This window comes from Schistocerca americana, chromosome 4, assembly GCF_021461395.2.
Source record: "Schistocerca americana isolate TAMUIC-IGC-003095 chromosome 4, iqSchAmer2.1, whole genome shotgun sequence".
NCBI lineage: Eukaryota > Metazoa > Arthropoda > Insecta > Orthoptera > Acrididae > Schistocerca > Schistocerca americana.
This window is the reverse complement of record NC_060122.1, coordinates 533,557,537-533,581,938: the sequence shown is the minus strand read 5'-3', so window position 1 is coordinate 533,581,938 and position 24,402 is coordinate 533,557,537.

Below are 24,402 nucleotides of genomic sequence, written 5' to 3'. Positions count from 1 at the left end.
CCTGATGTTTCATTAGCGCAATAAAAGAAATTTTGATCTGCTTTGGTTGCATCTTACTCAGCGTTCCGCATTCTCCGTCATGAAACACTCGCCTGGCTGCCCCATCTGTGCAGTCCTTTTTCTGGAACGCATTGCCAAAAGGCTCAGCCCCTTATGATGCATTCGTATTCGCTATTGCAGGGGCGATCTGCTAACATTTGGAAATTTTCCTCTGCGTGAATGATAGGTTTGAATCTTTATATAGGTATCCGTCGACTTTCATAGCTTCCCTGTATATTGGGTAGTGTAAATATTCATTCCCATTTTCCCATAATGTAAAAAGAGGAACTATTAACTGCATTTGCACATTGGTGTAGATCATTGAGTCTATGTTATATAGGAGGTACAAATGCTTTTATACTCGTATTCATTATTGTCATTAGTCTATGTTGCGAAAGTGTTGACTTCATAATGAAACGAAGAATTCTAATTTCATGGGGAAATTTCCCATTTAGTGTGCCATGCTTACAGGACTGAGTGAACAAAAAATCTTAGTCGGCGCTAAAAGATCTATCAGAGGACAGAGATACTTATAGTTGTATTTCAGTGATATTAGTAAGTGAGATAATAAAAGGTGCAAGTTGCCAGACATCTGGACTTTCAATCGTGTCCACAGTTTTTCGTAGGATTGATAGCTTGTATTGGAAGTTTTTATCATTAGGACGAAACGACCAGTGGAATGTAGGGCTCATAGACGTTTTTATATACTCCAGTCAACAAAGGTAATTTAGAAGAAAGTTAGCGATGACCAGCGAAGATGTGTCTGGAGACGCCCCATACAATTGTAGGATACCATAGCAGATTGTCGCTCGCCATACGTCCCGACAACCAGGAGCGACCATCTGGGGTGCCTTTCGTAGCAGGACCACTTTGGTGGTCATCTGAGACAAGCTTACAGCACAGCAGTACGGTTCGTCGGCGATATTCTACGCCTCGTTTTGTTGCCCTTTATGGCAACCCAACCTGGGATTACATTACAACAAAATAATGCGCTCCTGAAGACAGCGAAGGTTTCTACTGCTTGTCTTAGTGCTTGCCAAACCCTACCTTGGGCAGCAAGGTCGCCGGATCTCTCTCCAATAGAGAGCGTTTGAAGCTTTATCGTCGGAGTCCTCCAACCGGCTTGTGATGCTGACAATTTAACCCGCCGATCGGGCAGAGTCTGGCATGCTATGCCTCAAGAGGACATCCAACAACTCTGTCAATATTGCCAACATGAATAACTGCTTGCATAAGGGTCAGAGGTGGAGCAACGCGTTATTGACTTGCGCAATTTGTGAAGCTCTTTCCCCTGGATAAATCATCCAAGTCTTCTGAAATAGTAATAATTCATTTATGTGTAAATGCTCATTGTATCTGCCGATTTCCGTCACATTCGGATAACTCCTGCATGGTGCGTCTATTTTTTCTTTGTATTAGAGTGACGTGTGTCTTTGCTCCTATTATATCGATATTTTGTTTCTTTCCGTTTTCATAGTTCTTCTCTCAGACGACGAAAAGGTGATCATTCAAAAGACACACAGTTCCACATACGAATGGTTCATACTACTGTATTTGGGATGAGCGATTTATATTCTACGCATTGACAAGAAAGATCGAATAGGGAAAACATTCGTGTAGTTGTACGTGTATGTACAGTAATAGGATGGAGTGCCATGAACAATATACTACGAACCCGACAGGTGAAGTGTGAGAGTGGGGTTGGGAAGGTGCGTTTAAAGGTCACTTTTTTGTGTTTTCCTTGAATACCTCGGAAACCGTGGCTTCCAGCGAAAGTGAATTCCACTACAATATTAACTACACTAAATTTTCTACAGAAAAGATCCTATTCATTTCTTTGTGATTAATAGTCTCCCAGTTGCAGAGTTTGGACGACAATATATTATTAAAAATCGTGTTTTAATGGTATAAATTTAATGTTTATTGTTAAGAGAATTAGGTTAGGAATTACTGGCGACATTGTATACAGACACAAAGTGCACACAGTCACAAAGTGCATTAACATTACATTGAACACAAATATGAGTTACTAATACTACTAATCCAAGAATCGCATATGGACGGAATCTACGAAAATCTCTGCACACTCGTGTACACTGCTAGAGGAGAAACAGTCGTCCTGTGCAGTAGCTGTAGCGTTCGTCCGGGAGAGGCGACTTCCCCCACCACGAGCAGTTTTGCTTTACAGTTTATAGGCGGACTATACATCCCCAGCATTTCCTGTTCATTTTTCTTACGTGTACAGACAAAATAACTTTGTTAAGATCGTGTTCATAGAGTGGAGCTATTTTTAGTTTACTAAGGGAGCATTTATTTGCAGTTGTTAAGCGACATGTTGAGTAAAAGAGCTTGACAGCTGGACCTGTCAACTGGCTACCATACAGAAGAGTCTGCCCCGAAGTAACACGCTCTCGACATGTGACAACTTCAGTTTCAGTCTCCACTACCAACTACCCACTTTTCACAAGAAGGTTATCAAATACATTACCACAACTTCAGGTCTCCCAACATCTATAAAGGCGCAGGGGCCTAAATTGGCTTCCTCTGTAGCAGAAGTAGGCCAGCTAGATGTTATCAAACTTCAGATATCTCACATAAGTCACGAAATGAATTACAGCAGATCACTGTTCAGACTGGAAAATGGTCAGTCCTGTTCTGCCAGACATACTGGCACCCACCTTGCAAGATATACTGTGGATGAGTGGTAAATGCCTGCACTCAGTGCAGCCCACTCCACAAATGCCACCAATTCTGGAAGGGAAGAAATTTACGCAGTTTACCAGTAACACAATTATGGTGAGAGAAATGCAATAACTTCATGGCCGTTCACTGATTCACCGTCAGGTAACTACTAAAGCGTGGTTATATGGCTTTACAATACATTTTCATGATAAACAGCAGCAAGGTGTCATATTTACCAATCCAGTCCCTTTCTCATCAACAATACATAGTTCACTGATAACATCACACTTAGAAATTAAACACTTCTCAGATACAGTTTATAGGAATAATTTTTACACAAATGCGCGGTTAACACGCTGTAGTGGGGGTCAGGAGGGTGCTGAGTGTTGATGATCTCGAGTCAGGCCACGATGACGTTGCAGCACGGTAGACAGTGCGGTAAAATGGAAAATGGGCGTTTGGAGTCATTGGCCGGGAGGCCCCTTGCGGGGCAGATCTAGCCGCCTTGGTGCAGGTCTTATTACATTATACGCCACATTGGGCGACCTTTGCGCCGTATGAGGATGAAATGACGATGAAGACAACACAACACCCAGCCCCTGAGCGGAGAAAATCCCCGACCCAGCCGGAAATCGAACCCGGGCCCGTGGGACGGCAATCCGTCACGCTGACCAATCAGCTATCGGGGCGCACAGACAGGGCGGTGAGCATGGAGAACTAGCTCCTCAGCCATGGTGGAATAATACAGACAGTGAAAATAACAACAGATTTATTCGACAGAATTCATACAGCAGCTAGAAGCTGTAAGCGTCATTTTTTATGTAGTCGGCACCCTCATAGCACTTGTGGTTCAAGGCTGTGGTGCTCACTTGGCTCAGGTGACGCCCACCAGTATGAAGACACTGGCTGGACAAACGGCTGCAGAAGAAGCGATGCCAACACCTTGGCTGGTGTAGAGCTGCATCAGGCCTGCATATGCAAGTGCACACAAGCAGCGAACTCCATTGTAAGTTGGCACGCCCCTAGATCTAAGTGCAGCGACCGGCCAGCGGCTGGCAGTGGACCTACTGTGAGAAGCAGTGGAGGGCGCTGCAAACCGAGACCCCAGCGAACGATCAAGACTTCAATGGCTAGATTGCCCACATCAGGGCAACGACTAGCATGATGTCTATCCGGATGCGGGCTGCTGTTGGCGGCAGTTATTGCACAGCTGAAGAGGGTGGTATTTATGGTCGCTCAGCCCAGCACTGTTGCGAGAGGTCGTCACTTTGGATCATGAAGACCATGGGAGTGGCACAGCCTCAGGCCCAGGCATGCTGTAACCCAGGTCACCAATGCAGTGGCGTGTATGTTGTACTGTGCTGTGTCAACAGCGTTACAGATCCTGTAACGGGTGGCAGGGCACATGTTTGGCAACTGTATTTGTGCCCTACCAGAACTATGTTTCGGTAGTTTTGGCACATTACAGAAATGACATACTAAACAGTAGGCGTTACCAGTGGTATTGGTAGCATTGGTATGGAACTAAATGTAAATGAATGTGTAGGAGCACTGAGAACCAACGACTTCTATTTCGTTTTTATTCTTTTGTTCAGAGCCACACAGTATTCAGTGTTAGTCCATATTGTATTTCGCATCCATTCAGAACATAAATTGCATTTTATAAGTGATACAAATTAGTTGATCTAGTAACGTCTGCGCTTTCATGTAACCAAAGCAACTACTTTCGATGCAAGTGCAATTTAGACGCACAAACATAAAGAATATGTATAATTATTGTTACTTTACACTCAATAGAACGTTCTTCATCATTATAAAATTCAAGAGTTTTCTGTTCTTATCGATAAATGCGAAATTTGCTTATGAACAACAGAAGCGGATTTTGTGTAATTTCGACGAAGTATTGAAGCGATGTTTGGTATATTGTTGTTTTGCGTATTTGTTGAGTAAATTGCGTTATGATAAATCGGTATTAATCTCTTTATTTTTAGTACAACAGCCCTCTGTTTCACGTTAGAAACTAAAAATTTTCGAATAAAACCTGAGTTAAACGTTGGCAATTTCAATTTTGCTATAAACACTGTTTATTTTTATGTAAGGGTGTATAATTATGTAGAACAATATTTGTTCCATGCGTTACGTGGCCCTTTACATATCGTCACTCAGTATCTAGACGGTTTACCACTTCCAGTATGTAGGGGAATCTATTAAGATATTGGTCGCGTTTGTGAAGAAAGAGCTTGTTACGAGACAAGCAACACACCCAACATACAGGTAACAATAATACAACCTTAACTGACCAAAGCTACTAGGAAAACTACTATAGTATAACCTTACTTCTGATAGTCTATAGTACCTTACGGTAGTTTTACAACTATTGTCGTAATAAAACTGGCTTTGGCGCCAGAACGGAGACTTACTTCATATCAGAGGCTTCTTACAGCTTCTGACACCGAAATGTGGTGGCAGCCTTCTGGCTCATCTGGCCACAAGAGTAGAGATGCTGGTTTTGAAAAGTGGTGGAGTAACAGAGTGTAATGTAGAAATCCACCTCACAGTTGTATCGAAGAGTACTTGGTATGACCGGCCGGTGTGGCCGAGCGGTTCTAGGCGCTACAGTCTGGAACCGCGCGACCGCTACGATCGCAGGTTCGAATCCTGCCTCGGGCATGGATGTGTGTGATGTCCTTAGGTTAGTTAGGTTTAAGTAGTTGTAAGTTCTAGGGGACTGATGACCTCAGAAGTTAAGTCCCATAGTGCTCAGAGCCGTTGGAACCTTTTGAAGTACTTGGTATGAGAACTGTACAAGACAAATATCACATGTAATAAATTGCATTGCAGGTACTGCAGATAATAGAGAGATTGAAAATGAATCCACCTAGTATCAAACTGCATTTTTCAGCTTTAAAATAAAGTTATAGTCGACTTATCACGGAACCTCAGTTACTACTCATGATTGTTTCAAACATGATGGACAAGATATAATTTAAAAAAAATCGTGATAACTATGATTCAGAATACTGTTACCATCTAAACCGGAGCCGCGTTGTTATCAGGTGGTCGAGTGGAGAGCAGGATTGAGTGATCCCTCAGATGTGACGGGGCGCTAGTGAAACATTATTCAATTAATAGTCATTTATTGGCGAGAGTTTTACAATCACTCCTTCCTCGCGGCGCTGTCTAACAACGACCATGCTGAGTTAGCACTGTTTGGAAGCACGAGGTGGCACGTTAGAGCCCGGCGAGGAACTCGCTGAGCAGAGGTCCTGCCTTGGCTGTAGCCGGTGCTGCGGCCTCGCCGCAGGAGGATTTGGCGGCCGTGCGTCGCCGCAGCCTGGCGTGGGTGTGGACGTCTGACAAAACCTCAGCGCTGTCGATGAGTCAAGTTGCGTTTAGGCTCGGCCCCAGGAATCTGCATGTCGCTTTTGTCGGTTGTCGAGATGACGTTTAGGCGGAAGATTCCGCAACAACACGACGGACAGCTCCAGTGGCAGTCTCTGCATACATCCGGTTAGGCCGTACATGTACTGGCCCAGCAGCGCCGACACAGGCGCCCAGCGCCTAAGGTGATCGGCTTGCACACGGGCAGATCGGTTCTCCATCCATGGAACACAAAGGTCGACCTGGCCTGCAGCCTGAGTCAGTCACCGTTGTGACTGGCAGGACCGACGCTTGCAGATAAAAAGTCCGCTCCACGGCCAGACGGCTGTGGATTCGAAGCAGTGGACTCTCAAGAAAACGTGGCTCTGGACACCTCGTGGCACTACCGAGAAGGAAGACCATCGTGTACGGCGTGTGGCTCTGGTGCATCGTACTGCATCTGCAGCAGCCATCTGAGCAGCAGTTCGCACAATAGTGACAAAGAAATGTTATAAATCGGTTACATCAAAGATAGCTCCGAGCCAGACGTCCTCTAGCTCGCATTCCACTGACCCCAAACCACCACCATTTGCACTTCAGTGGTGTCAAGCGAGAGCTAACTGCAGGGCCGAGTTGAGGCCTGTTGTGTATTCTGATGAAAGCTGGTTCTCCTTCGGTGCCAGTGATGGCCGTAAGTTGGTTAGAAGGAGGCCAGTTTTGGGCCTGTAACCAACCTGTCTGCGTGCTAGACACACTGGATCTACACCTGGAGTTACTATCAGGGGTACGATTTAGTATGACAGCAGGAGCACTATCGTGGTTACCCCATGCTCCCTAATTGCCGATCTGTGTATCAGTCTGATGATTAGACCTTTTGCGCTGCCATTCATGAACAGAATTTCAGGGGATGATTTCCAACAGGATAAAGCTTGCCCACATACCATTGTAACCCAACATACTCTAGACAGTGTCCACATATTGCCTTGGTCTAGTCTATCACCAGATCTGTCTCTAATCGAGCATATATGAGACTTCATTGGTCGACAACTCCAGCGTCATCCACAAAACAGCGTTAACCGCCCTTGCATTGACCGACCAAGTGCCACGGGCATTGAACTACAACCCACAAAGTGACATCCGGCACCTTTGCAGCACTATGCACGCACGTTTGTATTCTTGCATTCAGCATTCTGGCGGTTACATCGGTTATTAGTACGCCAGCATTTCGTATTTTCAATGGCCTATCTTGCCCTTACATTAACTTGTAACCTTGTAATGGTAATCACTTGCATATGTTATCTGGACAATAATAAACAAATGTATTCCAGAAAATTCATTGTCCTACATTAATAATTTCTTGTGTTGCGGTTTTTTCCCGTCATGTAAGTGATCATAATATCAAAGAAAGTAGAAAGTTTGTCTTTCGTCAGAATCATTGTACGCCTCTCATTACTAAGTAGAGACAGTAATGGGTGGCTGCCTGAGACGTGTCACGTGCCTCGGCAGTAGCGCTTCCAGCAGAGGAGCTGCCTATACTGCTGCTAGAAGTGGTGGGGGATGGCGGGGGGTGGGGTGGGGGGGGGAGGGGGGCGCACTAGTCCGGCGGCTGTGTCGCCGCTCAAGTGCTAATGGCTTCCGTCCTCCCGAGAGACGTCGGCCCGTCATCCCGCTGCTCCAGCAGCCGCTGACCTTTAGAGGGCCGGAGTGCAGCGCTGCCGGGCCATCAGTCTGTGCAGTAGCGCCACCAAGCAGCCCGTGCGGCACATTCACCACATTGAAAGTCGCCTGTTAAACGACCTCTTGCAATTTTTCAATAAATTTCGTTCAGAGACTCCCGTACTTGTCCTTTCCGATATTTTGAATTGATGTTTCTGTAACAGGTATACGCGTAGATAAACAGGAAGTTCGGAAATCCCCGTTACAAATTTCTAGGTCTATTAGGGGGGAGTGAGTGCATAATACACTACTGGCCATTAAAATTGCTACACTATGAAGATGACGTGCTACAGACGCGAAATTTAACCGACAGGAAGAAGATGCTGTGATACGCAAATGATTAGCTTTTCAGAGCATTCACACAAGCTTGGTGCCGGTGGCGACACCTACAACGTGCTGACATAAGGAAAGTTTCCAACCGATTTCTCATACACAAACAGCAGTTGACCGGCTTGCCAGGTGAAACGTTGTTGTGATGCCTCGAGTAAGGACGAGAAATGCGTACCACCACGTTTCCGACTTTGATAAAGGTCGGATTGTAGCCTATCGCGATTGCGGTTTATCGTATAGCGACATTGCTGTTCGCGTTGGTCGAGATCCAGTGACTGTTAGCAGAATATGGAATCGGTGGGTTCAGGAGGCTAATACGGAACGCCGTGCTGGATCCCAACGTCCTCCTATCACTACCAGTCGAGATGACAGGCATCCTATCCGTATGGCTGCAACGGATCGTGCAGCCACGTCTCGATCCCTGAGCCAACAGATAGGGACGTTTGCGAGACAACAACCATCTGCACGAACGACGTTTCCAGCAGCATGGACTATCAGCTGCCGTTACCCTTGACGCTGCATCGCAGACAGGAGCTCCTGCGATGGTGTACTCAACGACGAACCTGGGTGCACGAATGGCAAAACGTCATTTTTTCGGATGAATCCAGGTTCTGTTTACAGCATCATGATGGTTGTATCCGTGTTTGGCGACATCGCGGTGAACGCACATTGGAAGCGTGTATTCGTCATTGCCATACTGGCGTCTCACCCGGAGTGATGGTATGGGGTGCCATTGGTTACACGTCTCGGTCACTCTTGTTCGCATTGACGGCACTTTGAACAGTGGACATTACGTTTCAGATGTGTTACGACCCGTGGCTCTACCCTTCATTCGATCCCTGCGAAACCCTACATTTCAGCAGGATAATGCACGACCGCATGTTGCAGGTCCTGTACGGGCCTTTCTGGATACAGAAAATGTTCGACTGCTGCCCTGGCCAGCCCATTCTCCAGATCTCTCACCAATTGAATGGTGGCCTAGCAACTGGCTCGTCACAATACGTCAGTCACTACTCTTGATGAACTGTGGTATCGTGTTGAAGCTGCATGGGCAGCTGTACCTGTACACGCCATCCAAGCTCTATTTGACTCAATGCCCAGGCGTATCACGGCCGTTATTATGGCCGGAGGTGGTTGTTCTGGGTACTGATTCCTCAGGATGTATGCACGCAAATTCGACAGGGGATCTCAAGTTGATTCCGTATTTCTAGATTTTCGGCTTTTGACACCGTTCGTCACAAGCGACTTGTAATCAAATTGCGAGCCTATGGGATATCGTCTCAGTTGTGCGACTGGATTCGTGATTTCCTGCCAGGAAGGTCGCAGTTCGTAGTAATAGACGGCAAATCATCGACTAAAACGAAGTGATATCAGGTGTTCCCCGGGGAAGCGTCCTGGGACCTCTGCTGTTCCTGATCTATATAAATGACCTGGGTGACAATCTGAGCAGTTCTCTTAGGTTGTTCGCAGATGATGCTGTAATTTACCGTCTAGTAAGGTCATCCGAAGACCAGTATCAGTTGCAAAGCGATTTAGAAAAGATTGCTGTATGGTGTGGCAGGTGGCGATTTAGAAAAGATAGCTGTATGGTGTGGCAGGTGGCAGTTGACGCTAAACAACGAAAAGTGTGAGGTGATCCACATGAGTTCCAAAATAAATCCGTTGGAATTCGATAACTCGATAAATAGCACAGTTCTCAAGGCTGTCAATTCAACTAAGTACCTGGGTGTTAAAATTACGAACAACTTCAGATGGAAAGACCACATAGATAATATTGTGGGGAAGGCGGGCCAAAGGTTGCGTTTCATTGGCAGGACACTTAGAAGATGCAACAAGTCCACTAAAGAGACAGCTTACACTACACTCGTTCGTCTTTTGTTAGAATATTGCTGCGCGGTGTGGGATCCTTACCAGATGGGATTGACGGAGGACATCGAAAGGGTGCAAAAAAGGGCAGCTCGTTTTGTATTATCACGTAATAGGGGAGAGAGTGTGGCAGATATGATACGCGAATTGGGATGGAAGTCATTAAAGCAAAGACGTTTTTCGTCGCGGCGAGATCTATTTACGAAATTTCAGTCACCAACTTTCTCTTCCGAATGCGAAAATATTTTGTTGAGCCCAGCCTACATAGGTAGGCATGATCATCAAAATAAAATAAGAGAAATCAGAGCTCGAACAGAAAGGTTTAGGTGTTCGTTTTTCCCGCGCGCTGTTCGGGAGTAGAATGGTAGAGAGAAGTATGATTGTGGTTCGATGAACCCTCTGCCAAGCACTTAAATGTGAATTGCAGAGTAGTCATGTAGATGTAGATGTAGATGTCAGTTCAAGTATAATATATTTGTCCAATGAATACCCGTTTATCATCGGCATTTCTTCTTGATGTAGCAATTTTAATGACCAGTAGTGTATTTTGAATAGGGACCTATATCCGGAAACGCACCGTTTCCGTCCTACGACGATTTCAGTTCAGATGTGTAACGTGTCCACGTCTGTTTCCAATCAAGCTAACTGGTGCTACATACTTGATCTTCCTACAAAACATATTGTACCCGTTCTTGGAAGTTGTGCCACTGAATGTCCGTTACTAAATGTGGTTTCTGTATGATGGTTCACCACATCATTTGTCACAAGCGGTTCGGAGACATCTCAACAGATGATATGGTGAAAAATGGACAGGCCGATATGGTCCAGCCACGTGGCCGCTTCCATCCTGGTCCTATGGACTACTTCTTGTGGGGTCGAGTTCTAACGCTGCAGTAGAAACTGAAGAGACACCAGGTGGGACGTAGAGTGTGTACCAGAACAAGCTTCGTAGGTACAGTGTCTGAAAGAATCCTGGTGGTCGTCACATAGCGCCGCTGTTTTAATGCTTCAGTACTCGTCTGTATGTACAGTATACTATGTTCTTTTTTGTTTTGTAGTAAACACATAATGTTTAATTGTTAATACAAACGAATGTGCTTAAGTGATAGATGGAAGTTTCTCTACACATCCTTCCGAATTGTTACTAATAATCGTACTGCGTCACGCCTAATTCATTTCCACTACAAGACGTGGATGAGTTAAACATCTGAATAATAACGGCCGTAAAACGGAAACGGTACTCAGTCCCCACTACAAGCCATCGAAGCTATTAACGGGAATTTCCGAACACTCTGTATACATTGTATATCTTTGAGATGTCTGACAGGGAAATAGCAAGTTGACCTCATACTTCAAGGACAAAAAGCTTACTTGCAAGATATCAATCCCAGGAATGGAGCCCACTCGAAAATTTGGTCCATAATTCTGATAATACGTAGATAAGATCTGAACGAACAGCTTTTAAACGTGGGCACTCACCGGTTGTCACTCTCTCCGCCCCACTGCAGGCTCCGGTGTCTGAGCACGACGTACTGTCCAGAGAAGTGAGTGAGAGATTTGTGAACTACTGCTTTGACCGCGGTAAATTGCTTTATTCATTGCTTCAAAGTACGCGATTTCTGAACTGTAACTGGTGCCAGATATATGTTTCCTTTGAACATTCTTACGTTGTGATTCACAAATGCTATGTAAATGAATGAAAGGAACGAGTGTGTCAGCAAAAAAAATTTAAATATCGTTATTGTGCGTTATTTGCTCTGGATTTTAAAGCTGCCAATATTACAGTGAAGAGCTTTTGCAGGAGATACATTATTCTTCGAAGTAAATGGTGTGATAAAAGTGTAAATTGAAATTCATTAACTTCATTTTATAATAATAGTTAAGCTGCTTAGGTTTACTCATTTTGATTCTGGAGCGAGTATGTAACTGCGGAATATGAATATGGGAATAATGTTAAAGTTGATCGTATATGTACATGACATGTTACATACTCATATTACTTACTATTTTTCGCGTAGAATAACATGTGGTCTCGAACAAAATTCGAAACGCTTTGATCGGTTATGTCCACCTTTCCCTATTGTCTTGGTTCTCCTTCACACTTCCACGAATAGGAGAGCTCTCGGTGTCGCTACATTGTACACCACTTCGCGCTCGGGAATTATGCAGCTGCAGTGAGGCGGAGCGAATGGCAGACAAACAATCCGCGCTAATGTTTAAAGGCTGTACTTTCAGAAGAGTTGGAAAAGAAAACTGTGAATGTGTTAGATGACGATCCGTTTGGCTTTAGGAAAGCTAAAGGCACGAGAGAGGCAATTCTGACGTTGCGATTGATAATCGAAGCAAGACTACAGAAAAACCAAGACAAGTTCATAGGATTTGTCGATCTGGAAAAAAGAGTTCGACAATGTAATATGGTGTAAAATATTCGAAATTCTGAGAAAAATAGCGGTAAGCTGTAGGGAGAGACGGGTAATATACAATATGACCAAGAGGGAATAATAAGAGTGGTCGACCAAGAACGAAGCGCTCGAATTAAAAAGGGTCTAAGACAGGAATGTAGTCTTTCGTCCCTACTGTTCAATGATGCAATGCTGGAAATTCAAATTCAAAGGTGAAAGGACTAAAATTCAAGGTGAAAGGATATCAACGGTACAATTCACTGATGACATTTCTATCCTGAGTGAAAGTGAATAAGAATTACGTGATCTGCTAAATGGAATTCTTATTCACTTTCTCTCAGGATAGAATAAGAATTACGTGATCTGCTAAATGGATCCTCCCCCCATGAACCATAGACATTGCCGTTGGTGGGGAGGCTTGCGTACCTCAGCGATACAGAGAGCCGTACCGTAGGCGCTACCACAACGGAGGGGTATCTGCTCAGAGGCCAGACAAACGTATGGTTCCTGAAGAGAGGCAGCAGCCTTTTCAGTAGTTTCAGGGGCAACAGTCTGGATGATTGACTGATCTAACCTTGTAACACTAACCAAAACGGCCTTGCTGTGCTGGTACTGCGAACAGCTGAAAGCAAGGGGAAACTACGGCCGTAATTTTTTTCCCGAGGGCATGCAGCTTTACTGTATGGATAAATGATGATGGCGTCCTCTTGGGTAAAATATTCCGGAGGTAAAATAGTCCCCCATTCGGATCTCCGGGCGGGGACTACTCAGGAGGACGTCGTTATCAGGAGAAAGAAAACTGGCGTTCTGCGGATCGGAGCGTGGATTGTCAGATCCCTTAATCGGGCAGGTAGGTTAGAAAATTTAAAAAGGGAAATGGATAGGTTAAAGTTGGATATAGTGGGAAATAGTGAAGTTCGGTGGCAGGAGGAACAAGACTTTTGGTCAGGTGAATACAGGGTTATAAACATTGTTGTGGCCAAATTAGACACGAAGCCCACGCCTACGACAGTAGTACAAGTCTGTATGCCAACTAGCTCTGCAGATGACGAAGAAATTGAAGAAATGTATGATAAGATAAAAGAAATTATTCAGATAGTGAAGGGAGACGAAAATTTAATAGTCATGGGTGACTGGAATTCGATAGTAGGAAAAGGAAGAGAAGGAAACGTAGTAGGTGAATATGGATTGGGGTTAAGAAATGAAAGAGGAAGTCGCCTGCTGGAATTTTGCACAGAACACAACTTAATCATAGCTAACACTTGGTTCAAGAATCATAAAAGAACGTTGTATACATGGAAGAAGCCTAGAGATACTGACAGGTTTCGGGTAGATTATATAATGGTAAGACAGAGATTTAGGAACCAGGTTTTAAATTGTAAGACATTTCCAGGGGCAGATGTGGACTCTGACCACAATCTCTTGGTTATGAACTGCAGATTAAAACTGAAGAAACTGCAAAAAGGTGGAAATCTAAGGAGATGGGACCTGGATAAACTGACTAAACCAGAGGTCGTACAGAGTTTCAGGGAGAGCATAAGGGAACAATCGACAGGAATGGGGGGAAGAAATACAGTAGAAGAAGAATGGGTAGCTTTGAGGGATGAAGTAGTGAAGGCAGCAGAGGATCAAGTAGATAAAAAGACGAGAGCTAGTAGAAATCCTTAGGTGACAGAAGAAATATTGAATTTAATTGACGGAAGGAGAAAATATAAAAATGCAGTAAATGAAGCAGGCAAAAAGGAATACAAACGTCTCAAAAATGAGATTGACAGGAAGTGCAAAATGGCTAGGCAGGGATGGCTAGAGGACAAATGTAAGGAAGTAGAGGCTTATCTCACTAGGGGTAAGATAGATACTGCCTACAGGAAAATTAAAGAGACCTTTGGAGAAAAGAGAACCACTTGTATGAATATCAAGAGCTCAGATGGAAACCCAGTTCTAAGCAAAGAAGGGAAAGCAGAGAGGTGGAAGGAGTATATAGAGGGTCTATACAAGGGCGATGTACTTGAGGACAATATTATGGAAATGCAAGAGGATGTAGATGAAGATGAAATGAGAGATACGATAATGCGTGAAGAGTTTGACAGAGCACTGAAAGATCTGAGTCGAAACAAGGCCCCGGTAGTAGACAACATTCCATTAGAACTACTGACAGCCTTGGGAGAGCCAGTTCTCACAATACTCTACCACTGGTGAGCAAAATGTATGAGACAGGCGAAATACCCTCAGACTTCAAGAAGAATATAATAATTCCAATCGCAAAGAAAGCAGGCGTTGATAGATGGGAAAATTACCGAACTATCAGTTTAATAAGTCACGGCTGCAAAATAGTAACGCGAATTCTTTACGGACGAATGGAAAAACTGGTAGAAGCCGACCTCAGGGAATATCAGTTTGGATTCCGTAGAAATATGGGAGCGCGTGAGGCAATACTGACCCTACGACTTATTTTAGAATCTAGATTAAGAAACGTCAAACCTACGTTCCTAGCTTTTGTAGACTTAGAGTAAGCTTTTGACAGTGTTGACTGGAATACTCTCTTTCATATTCTGAAGGTGGCAGGTGCAAAATACAGGGAGCGAAAGGCTATTTACAATTTGTACAGAAAGCAGATGGCTGTTATAAGAGTAGAGGGACATGAAAGGGAAGCTGTGGTTGGGAACGGAGTGAGACAGGGTTATAGCCTCTCCCCGATGTTGTTCAATCTGTATATTGAACAAGCAGTAAAGGAAACAAAAGAAAAATTCGGAGTAGGTATTAAAATCCATGGAGAAGAAATAAAAACTTTAAGCTTCGCCGATGACATCGTAATTCTGACAGAGACAGCAAAGGACTTGGAAGAGCAGTTGAACGGAATGGACAGTGTCTTGAAAGGAGGGTATAAGATGAACATCAACAAAAGCAAAACGAGGCTAATGGAATGTAGTCGAATTAAGTCGGGTGATGCTGAGGGAATTAGTTTAGGAAATGAGACACTTAAAGTAGTAAAGGAGTTTTACTGTTTGGGGAGCAAAATAACTGATGATGGTCGAAGTAGAGAGGATATACGAGGTGCGGCTAGAAAAAAACCGGACTGATGCTGGAAAAAACATTTATTTACAATTATTTACAATTTCATGTTATCTCCTTCAATGTACTCTCCTCCTCGGTCTCTACACCGCTCCATACGAATTTTCCACTGTTCTTAGCAATGCTGCAGATCATTTTCGGTAAGTCCATACATTACTTCCGTCGCTTTTTCTTTTACTGCTTCAACAGTCTCAAATCTAGTTCCTTTCAAAGCTGACTTGACTTTAGGGAAAAGAAAAAAGTCACAGCGGGCCAAATCAGGTGAGTAGGGTGGATGATCTAAGATGGAAATGTTGTGTTTTGCCAAAAACGTCTTCACTGACAACGCACTGTGAGCTAGGGCATTGTCTTGGTGAAGGATCCATGACTTTTTTCTCCACAAATCGTTCCTTTTTCTCCGTACTCGCTCACGTAGTGTAGCCAGGACGCTAATGCAGTAATGCTGATTCACTGTTTGTCCCTCTGGTACCCAATCAATGTGCACAATCCCTTTGATGTCAAAAAAAAAAAAATCATCATTGCCTTGAATTTCGATTTTGACATTCGTGCTTTTTTTGTCGTGGAGAGCCAGGAGTTTTCCAATGCATCGATTGGCGTTTAGTTTCGGGATCGTAAGTAAAAAACCACGATTCATCGCAAGTAATAACATTTTGTAAGAAGGTGGGATCACTTTCAACGTTTTCCAGGATGTCAGAACAAATCATTCTCCGGCGTTCCTTCTGTTCAATTGTGAGACACTTTGGAACCATTTTTGAACACACTTTGTTCATGTTGAAACTTTCATGAAGAATCTGCCTAACACTTTCCCTGTCAACTCCTGCTAACTCAGACACTGCTCTGATTGTTAAACGGCGATCTTGTCGAACAAGTTTACCGATTTTTTCAATGTTTGCATCAGTTTTTGCTGACAATGGTCTGCCATTGCGAGTGTCATCACTGGTGTCTTCGCGGCCATCTTTAAATCGTTTAAACCACTCAAACACTTGTGTTCGCGATAAACAATCATCGCCGTACACTTGTTGTAACATTACAAACGTTTCACTTGCAGATTTTCCTAGTTTGAAACAAAATTTGATGTTAACACGCAGTTCTTTCTGTACACTCAACATTTTCCGACGCACAGACAAAACGTCAACTACTTAAAACAGACGCCACGGGCAGACTGAGTGCAGGAGGCAGATGAAACTCGAGCAGTAGGCGGAGCGAGAGTCACGTGACAGGCCTCGCGACTTTCAGCCTTATTGCATTCGTTTTATTGTTTCACCAGTACTAGTCCGGTTTTCTTCTAGCCACACCTCGTAAAGTGTATACTGGCAATAGCAAGGAATGCGTTTCTGAAGAAGAGAAATTTGTTAACATCGAGTATAGATTTAAGTGTCAGGAAGTCGTTTCTGAAAGTATTTGTATGGAGCGTAGCCATGTATGGAAGTGAAACATGGACGATAAATAGTTTAGACAAGAAGAGAATAGAAGGTCTCGAAATGTGGTGCTACAGAAGAATGCTGAAGATTAGATGGGTAGATCACGTAACTAATGAGGAGGTATTGAATAGAATAGGGGAGAAGAGGAGTTTGTAGCACAATTGGACTAGAAGAAGGGACCGGTTGGTAGGGCATGTTCTGAGGCATGAAGGGAGCACAAATTTAGCATTGGAGGGCAGCGTGGAGGCTAAAAACCGTAGAGGGAGACCAAGAGATGAATACACTAAGCAGATTCAGAAGGATGTAGGCTGCAGTACGTACTGGGAGATGAAGCAGCTTGCACAGGATAGAGTAGCATGGAGAGCTGCATCAAACCAGTCTCAGGACTGAAGACCACAACAACAACAACGCTAAATGGATTAACAGTCTAATGAGTACAGAATATGGACTCGGAGTAAATCGAAGAAACACGAAAGTAACGAGAAGTAGCAGAAATGAGAACAGTGGGAAACTTTACATCAGAATTGATGCCCCCGGACTAGCTGAAGTTAATGAATTCTACTCTGCAGGCCGTGACATAACCAATGACGGAAGGACATCAAAAATAGACTAGCACTGTCCAAAAGGGCATTCCTGGCCAAGAAAAGTCTACTAGTGTCAAACATAGGCCTTAATTTGAGGAAGAAATGTGTGAGAATGTACGTCTGGGGCAAACATTGTATGGTAGTGAAACACAGACTGTGGGAAAACCGGAACAGAAGAGAATCGAAGGGTTTGAGATGTGGTGCTACGGACGAATGCTGAAAATTAGGTGGACTGATAAGGTAAGGAATGAGGAGGTTTTGCGCAGAATCGGAGAGGAAAGGAATTTTGGGGAAAACACTGACAAGGAGAAGAGCAGTATGATAGAACGTCTGTTAAGACGTCAGCTAATGACTTCCAAGGCACTAGAGGGAGCTGTAGATGGCAAAAACTGTAGAGGAAGGCAGAGATTGGAATACATCCAGCAAATAATTGATGATGTAGGATGCAAGTACTACAATGAGATGAAGAGGTTGGCACAGGAGAGGAATTCGTGCGGAGCCGCATGATACCGGTCACAAGGCTGATGAGTCAAAAAAAAAAGATACCGGTCACAAGGCTGATGAGTCAAAAAAAAAAAAAAAAAAAAAAAAAAAAAAAAAAAAAAAAAAAAAGCTTTCAGAAGGTTACAACTACGCGCTATCAGAATTATGCCACAAATTTTCGCTCGGGATCGTTTACTGAACTGATGCCTTGCAAGTGTGCTTTTTTCCTCCTTAGAATACGAGGTCAAATTGGCGATGTTTCCTTGTGTGACGTTTGGTGGATGCTTTCTGTCAACAGTTTCCGGGCGATTAGGAGACCACTCGTGCGAATACCTTCTTTAAAGTCCACACTTGTTTGCGTGCGCTTGGGACTGCTAGACGATTACATGTGTTAGATGTGGCGGCAGCAGGATTGCTGAGAAAAGTCCATTTATTGGAGTTATTAGAGGTATCTATTCACATGCAATGTTTCCTATTAAATCATATGTGCAGTGCATTCGACGGCTCAGTATTTCGATAGTTTCGTGTGCTAAACATGCTATGAGTTGCAGAAATGACCGTGTATCAGTTCGCGTGGAGTTGGAGAAGTTTCATGTCTGTTTTAATTTTGTAGGCTTGAATCACGTAAGAGAATCGTATTCTTGTTTAATCGAAAATATTGTGCAGTCAGTTGAATCACTCTCTCCTTCAATTTAGTTTATTCTGTGATTTACTTGAAGTAGTTTGTAGAATTTATGTGATTGCTTCAATTCGGAAATGTGTCTTAGGGATGCGAAATGGCTTGTGCATTATGTTCAATGCAGTTGAAACCAGTTGTATAATCTAACTGCGCATGCTGTTTCTCATGTCCAGTTTTCCTAACTCAGTTACCGAATATTCGAGTGCGTAGTGGCATATTCTTTGTCTATCACCATTATTTTGTTGTGAGGTTGATTTGTGTGATTCTACGACTACGTATTTACGAGATTGCAGAGATATAAATTCAGTGGTGTGGGAGCATACTATCAGTCGATCCTCTGAAGTATAAACTTTGGGCAGCGTTAATCTACAGATTTTATTTGAACACGACACAGTCCGAGCCATTTCTTCCGATTTATGCAGATTTCCAAACTACTAAACTTTATAATAAAGTGATCATTGTAGGAAGTCATAATAACGTGCCTTGGTTGTGGTGAATAATTGTGTAATTGGTATTTTAGTTTTCCTGATATTGATTGAAACTTAAATATGGTACGAGAAAATATAATTAAGAAAAATTCATCCCTCAAAATACTGTATTTCAGAGTCAACTCAAAACACTTCGCAGGAAAATGTTTTGATAAGGTGATGTTTATAGGCGTTGGAATAAATAATGATCATTCCATGAAAGCAACATTGAGTGTGTGTGTGTGTGTGTGTGTGTGTGTGTGTGTGTGTTTGTGTATGTTCGAGAGAGAGAGAGAGAGAGAGAGCACCATTTGGTTAACGTGTAAGCACTGTGTATAAGACGTCATCGAATCCCTTTATGATAGTCGTTCTCTTCACTCTGCTTTCTTGCTGTTCCATTTACCTTTCACTTAGTAGATGACACTGCGAGACAGAAATAAATTTTTCAACACGGAACATGACTTAAGGAGAATATGCAAACACACTTTTTCTATGTGAACCACGTGCACAATTACCGCAGCACTTTCTGTGCTAACAATGTAATGACGTTCCAAATCTGCAGATCGCTGCCCGGCAATCCTTACGCCCTCACGAAGTTACGTGACCTGTGAGGCAATGTACGTTTTGTCAGCAAAAGTTCTCTTCCACACATCTGCATTTTTACTCCGTGTGTATTGCTCTGTTTAACTTGTTGTGTATCACTCACTGGTGGTACAAATTGCCCTGTCATTACATTAAGGGTGGAGAAAAACAGTGTCACGAAATTGCAAACCTGGATAGCTGATGCCAGTAGGAACCAAAATTAGTAATGTTGTGTAGGTCGACAACGCACAGTTTTTTAACTACGGCAACTTGACGCCACGCGCTCTGATTGGGCGCGGAATGCCCTGTTGCCGGATGCTCTGGACAACTCACGACCGCGAATGCTTTGCCTACTGGAGATCGCGATGTATCCAAGGCGGCCCGCACGCTTGATGGTAGAGCGCCAGCCTTCCACTCTGGGGGCCTGGAGCGAATCCGCTGGGGTCCCAACACATCCACTGTAGTTTCACGATGAGACCTACCGGGAACAAACCCGTCAACAGCTGTTAGTTCACGTACAGAAAGACTTTTACAAATTGTGTTGGCCCTAAAAAGGGCCTTATTTTTTTTTTATTTTTTTTTTTTTAGATAGGACACTGTTTACTTAAAGCAGGTGTTCGAACTGGCGACCCTCTGACGCGACACAAGCATGGTAACGTCGAACGGTGTTTTACCGAACTCCTTCAAAGATTCCTGGCATTGACCTGATGTGACTGGCGGAATGTTGAATGCAATCCATTGATTCCTCTTCGTTTCCAGGTGGTTCGCTACTGGATGGGTGAACTAGAACCTTGAAGAATCCCCACAGGTGGCGTGAAGTTTGGTGATCGCGGGGGATATATCCTACGAACACCTCTGCCAACTACCCGGCCGTCGAAGAGTTCATTTAAATGTCTGTACACAGCACTAGCGTTATGTGCGGGCACCCCATCATGCTGCAATCACATACGCGTATGTCCAGCGGAACATCTTCCAGCAGGCTGGGTAGAGTTTCTTGCAAAAAGGGAAGGTAATTTGCCCCAGTAAGTAGACGAGGTAGATGGACCGGCCCAATCAGATGGTCACCTACGATTCCTGGCCACATGTTGAACGAAAATCGTTCCTGGTGTCGGTGGACGTACGTGACGTGAGAATTTCCCCTTGCCCCGTAATGAACGTTTCGAATGTTGTAAAGGCCATCCCGATGAAAGGTGCATTCGTCGGTAAACAACACAATGGCGGGGAAGTAGGGATCTCGTGCAACACGTCGCAGAAGCCACCGGCAAAACCCTAGCCTGTGTTCATAGTCCGCCACAGGATTTATGGAATGAGATTTTCACTCTGCAGTGGAGTGTGCGCTGATATGAAACTTCCTGGTAGATTAAAACTGTGTGCCGGACCGAGACTCAAACTCGGGACCTTTGCCTTTCGCGGGCAAGTGCTCTACCATTTGAGCTACCCAAGCACGACTCATGCCCCATCCTCAAAGCTTTGCTTATGCTAGTTTGGAAGGTAGGAGACGAGGTACTGGCAGAAGTAAAGCTTTGAGGACGGGACGTGAGTCGTGCTTGGGTAGCTCAGTTGGTAGAACACTTGCCAGCGAAAGGCAAAGGTCCTGAATTCGAGTCTCGGTCCGGCACATAGGTTTAATCTACCAGGAAGTTACAGGATTTATCTCTTGGACAGAGTGCAAACTCTGGCCGCCATCCCTCGAAACCTCCCTGACTAACCGATGAGTGACCCCCATGTCGTGTCCAACCGCTCGAGTACTTGTCGTAGGTGCTTCCTCGAAGCGCTCGAGAACAGTCTCTTGAAATACAGCATCCCGTCGTGTTCGAGGTCTTCCAACATCACAATATCCCGCTAACGAGCCTATTTCGCCAAGTCACCGGTGAATTGCTGTAAATGTTTGTGGATGTGGGTCGCGTCTTGCTGGATACCGTTCCTCATACAACCGTCGAGCTTCATGCGCATTATCGTCGGCTAGTCCATAAACATAACCGTATCTTGTTATTCTTAAAACGACTACTGTGCCGCCATGCTTACTGTATGACTAAATCGCAGGTGACGTATGTGTGCTCCGAAGCGAATCTTACGTATGAATGCCTCTGACGTGAGGTAGAGACAAACAGCAAGACCTATTTGACAGGTGTCCGTATCACGTTGGGGCAGTGACGGGGGGAGGGACGTTTGTATGTGTGAATCGATAACCATAGTGCTGTCCGTCAACCGACGAACGGCAACAGCGTAATCCCACAGCCAATCGCAGTGCATGGCACCAAGATTCCGGAGTTAAAAAATTGTGCCTTTTGCACCTGCACAACAGTAGTAATTTTGGTTCCTACTGGCATCAGCTACCCAGGGTTAAAATTTCGTGACAATTTTTCTCCACACTGTATATAGGTGATGTACTGTGTTACAAATGGAGTTGCGGTATCTTAATCCAACACTTAACAACAAGAAAGGGCATCTCACTTAATTTCTACATTTCATATATCTTTTGGCATATTAAACATAATCGTTACTTTCTTCGCCTAGAGGGATAATCGCCAGAATCCTCGCAAATTGCGCCTTTTAACCCACTGAGATTATTGATCTAGATGCAAATAGGTAATATCCATATCGTACTGAAAGGAATTTGTGTGGAAAGAAGTCTGTAGGGCGCCCAGATTTCATGAATCTCTTGCAGCCAATAAATTATTTAATCGAAATGTGGAAAAGAAAAAAGAAATAAAATTTACAATTCTACGGAAGTTCCCTCTGGTCCCGACGGATGTTCGAGTCCTCCCTCGGGCATGGGTGTGTGTGTTGTTTGTCCCTAGGATAATTTAGGTTAAGTAGTGTGTAAGCTTAGTGACTGATAACCTTAGCAGTTAAGTCTTATAAGATTACACACGCATTCGAACATTAGGAAGCTCCCTTTTCCCTGCAACGAAGGCATTGTTTAAATTTTTCCAAAGACAGAAAGGTAATGTTAATTTTCCCCTGTCAGTAGATGTGTGTGCGTGTTTGTGACAGATTACTTCTCAAGTTGCAGCGATTGGCAAATGTGTTGCAAGTTGGTACATTGTTTATAATGGCAACAATATTCCGTTCCATTGATTACAAGAAGAAATCAAAGACAGACACAAGCAAGTGCATGAGTTCATGTATCTAAGTTGCTGACAAGAACAGTATTCAGATGGATGGAGAAGAAAATTGAGGATCTGCAGATGACGATCAGTTTGGCTATACGAAAAGTAAGAGCACCAAGGACGTTACGTCCGTTTCCTTCATAATGGAGGAAATACGTAAGAAAAGTCCTCACACATTCATAGGATTTGTCAACCTATAATTGGAAAATAAAGTATAAGCTGTAAAGAAAGGTGGACAATGTTCAGTATGTGCATAAAAGTGGAAGACCATGAAAGGAGTACAGGGATTAAAGGAGACGTATGGTGGGGATGTATTGTTTCTGCCGTGTATTTCAACTTGAGCATCGAAGAAGTAATAACGAAAATAAAAGCAAGGTTTATTATTCGAATTAAAATTAAGGGCTAAAAGACATTAATAATAAGATTCGCTGATGACGTTACTATCCTGAGTGAAAGTGGGGAAGGAACACGGCAGCTTGTTTAATCGAAGAATCAGTCTAACGAGCGCAGAATATGGGCTAAGAGTCAACGAAAGAAAGACGCAAGTATGAGGTGTAGCAGAAATGACGTTAGCGATAAACTTAACACTAAAACTTATTATCACTACGGAGGCGAAGTGAAAGAATTCTGCTCCCTTGAAACCATCACAAACGAAGCAAGGAGGATATAAGACGCAGATTGATACAGGCAGTGAGGGCTTGCCATGCTAGTATCAAAGACCTGAGTTTGAGAGAGAAATTCCTGAGAATGTATGTCTGGATCACTGTATGGCAGTGGTTTATAGAAGGATGCTAAAAATTAAGAATGTGGTCCTTCGCAGGATCAATCGGGAAAGCAACTGATTAGAAGAGGGAAAGGACGATGCTATAATGACACAGTAAATTCAAGACATGAATACTAACCTTAATTTCGCTTTCTTTTCGTTTCCATTTTATTATACACTCCTGGAAATGGAAAAAAGAACACATTGACACCGGTGTGTCAGACCCACCATACTTGCTCCGGACACTGCGAGAGGGCTGTACAAGCAATGATCACACGCACGGCACAGCGGACACACCAGGAACCGCGGTGTTGGCCGTCGAATGGCGCTAGCTGCGCAGCATTTGTGCACCGCCGCCGTCAGTGTCAGCCAGTTTGCCGTGGCATACGGAGCTCCATCGCAGTCTTTAACACTGGTAGCATGCCGCGACAGCGTGGACGTGAACCGTATGTGCAGTTGACGGACTTTGAGCGAGGGCGTATAGTGGGCATGCGGGAGGCCGGGTGGACGTACCGCCGAATTGCTCAACACGTGGGGCGTGAGGTCTCCACAGTACATCGATGTTGTCGCCAGTGGTCGGCGGAAGGTGCACGTGCCCGTCGACCTGGGACCGGACCGCAGCGACGCACGGATGCACGCCAAGACCGTAGGATCCTACGCAGTGCCGTAGGGGACCGCACCGCCACTTCCCAGCAAATTAGGGACACTGTTGCTCCTGGGGTATCGGCGAGGACCATTCGCAACCGTCTCCATGAAGCTGGGCTACGGTCCCGCACACCGTTAGGCCGTCTTCTGCTCACGCCCCAACATCGTGCAGCCCGCCTCCAGTGGTGTCGCGACAGG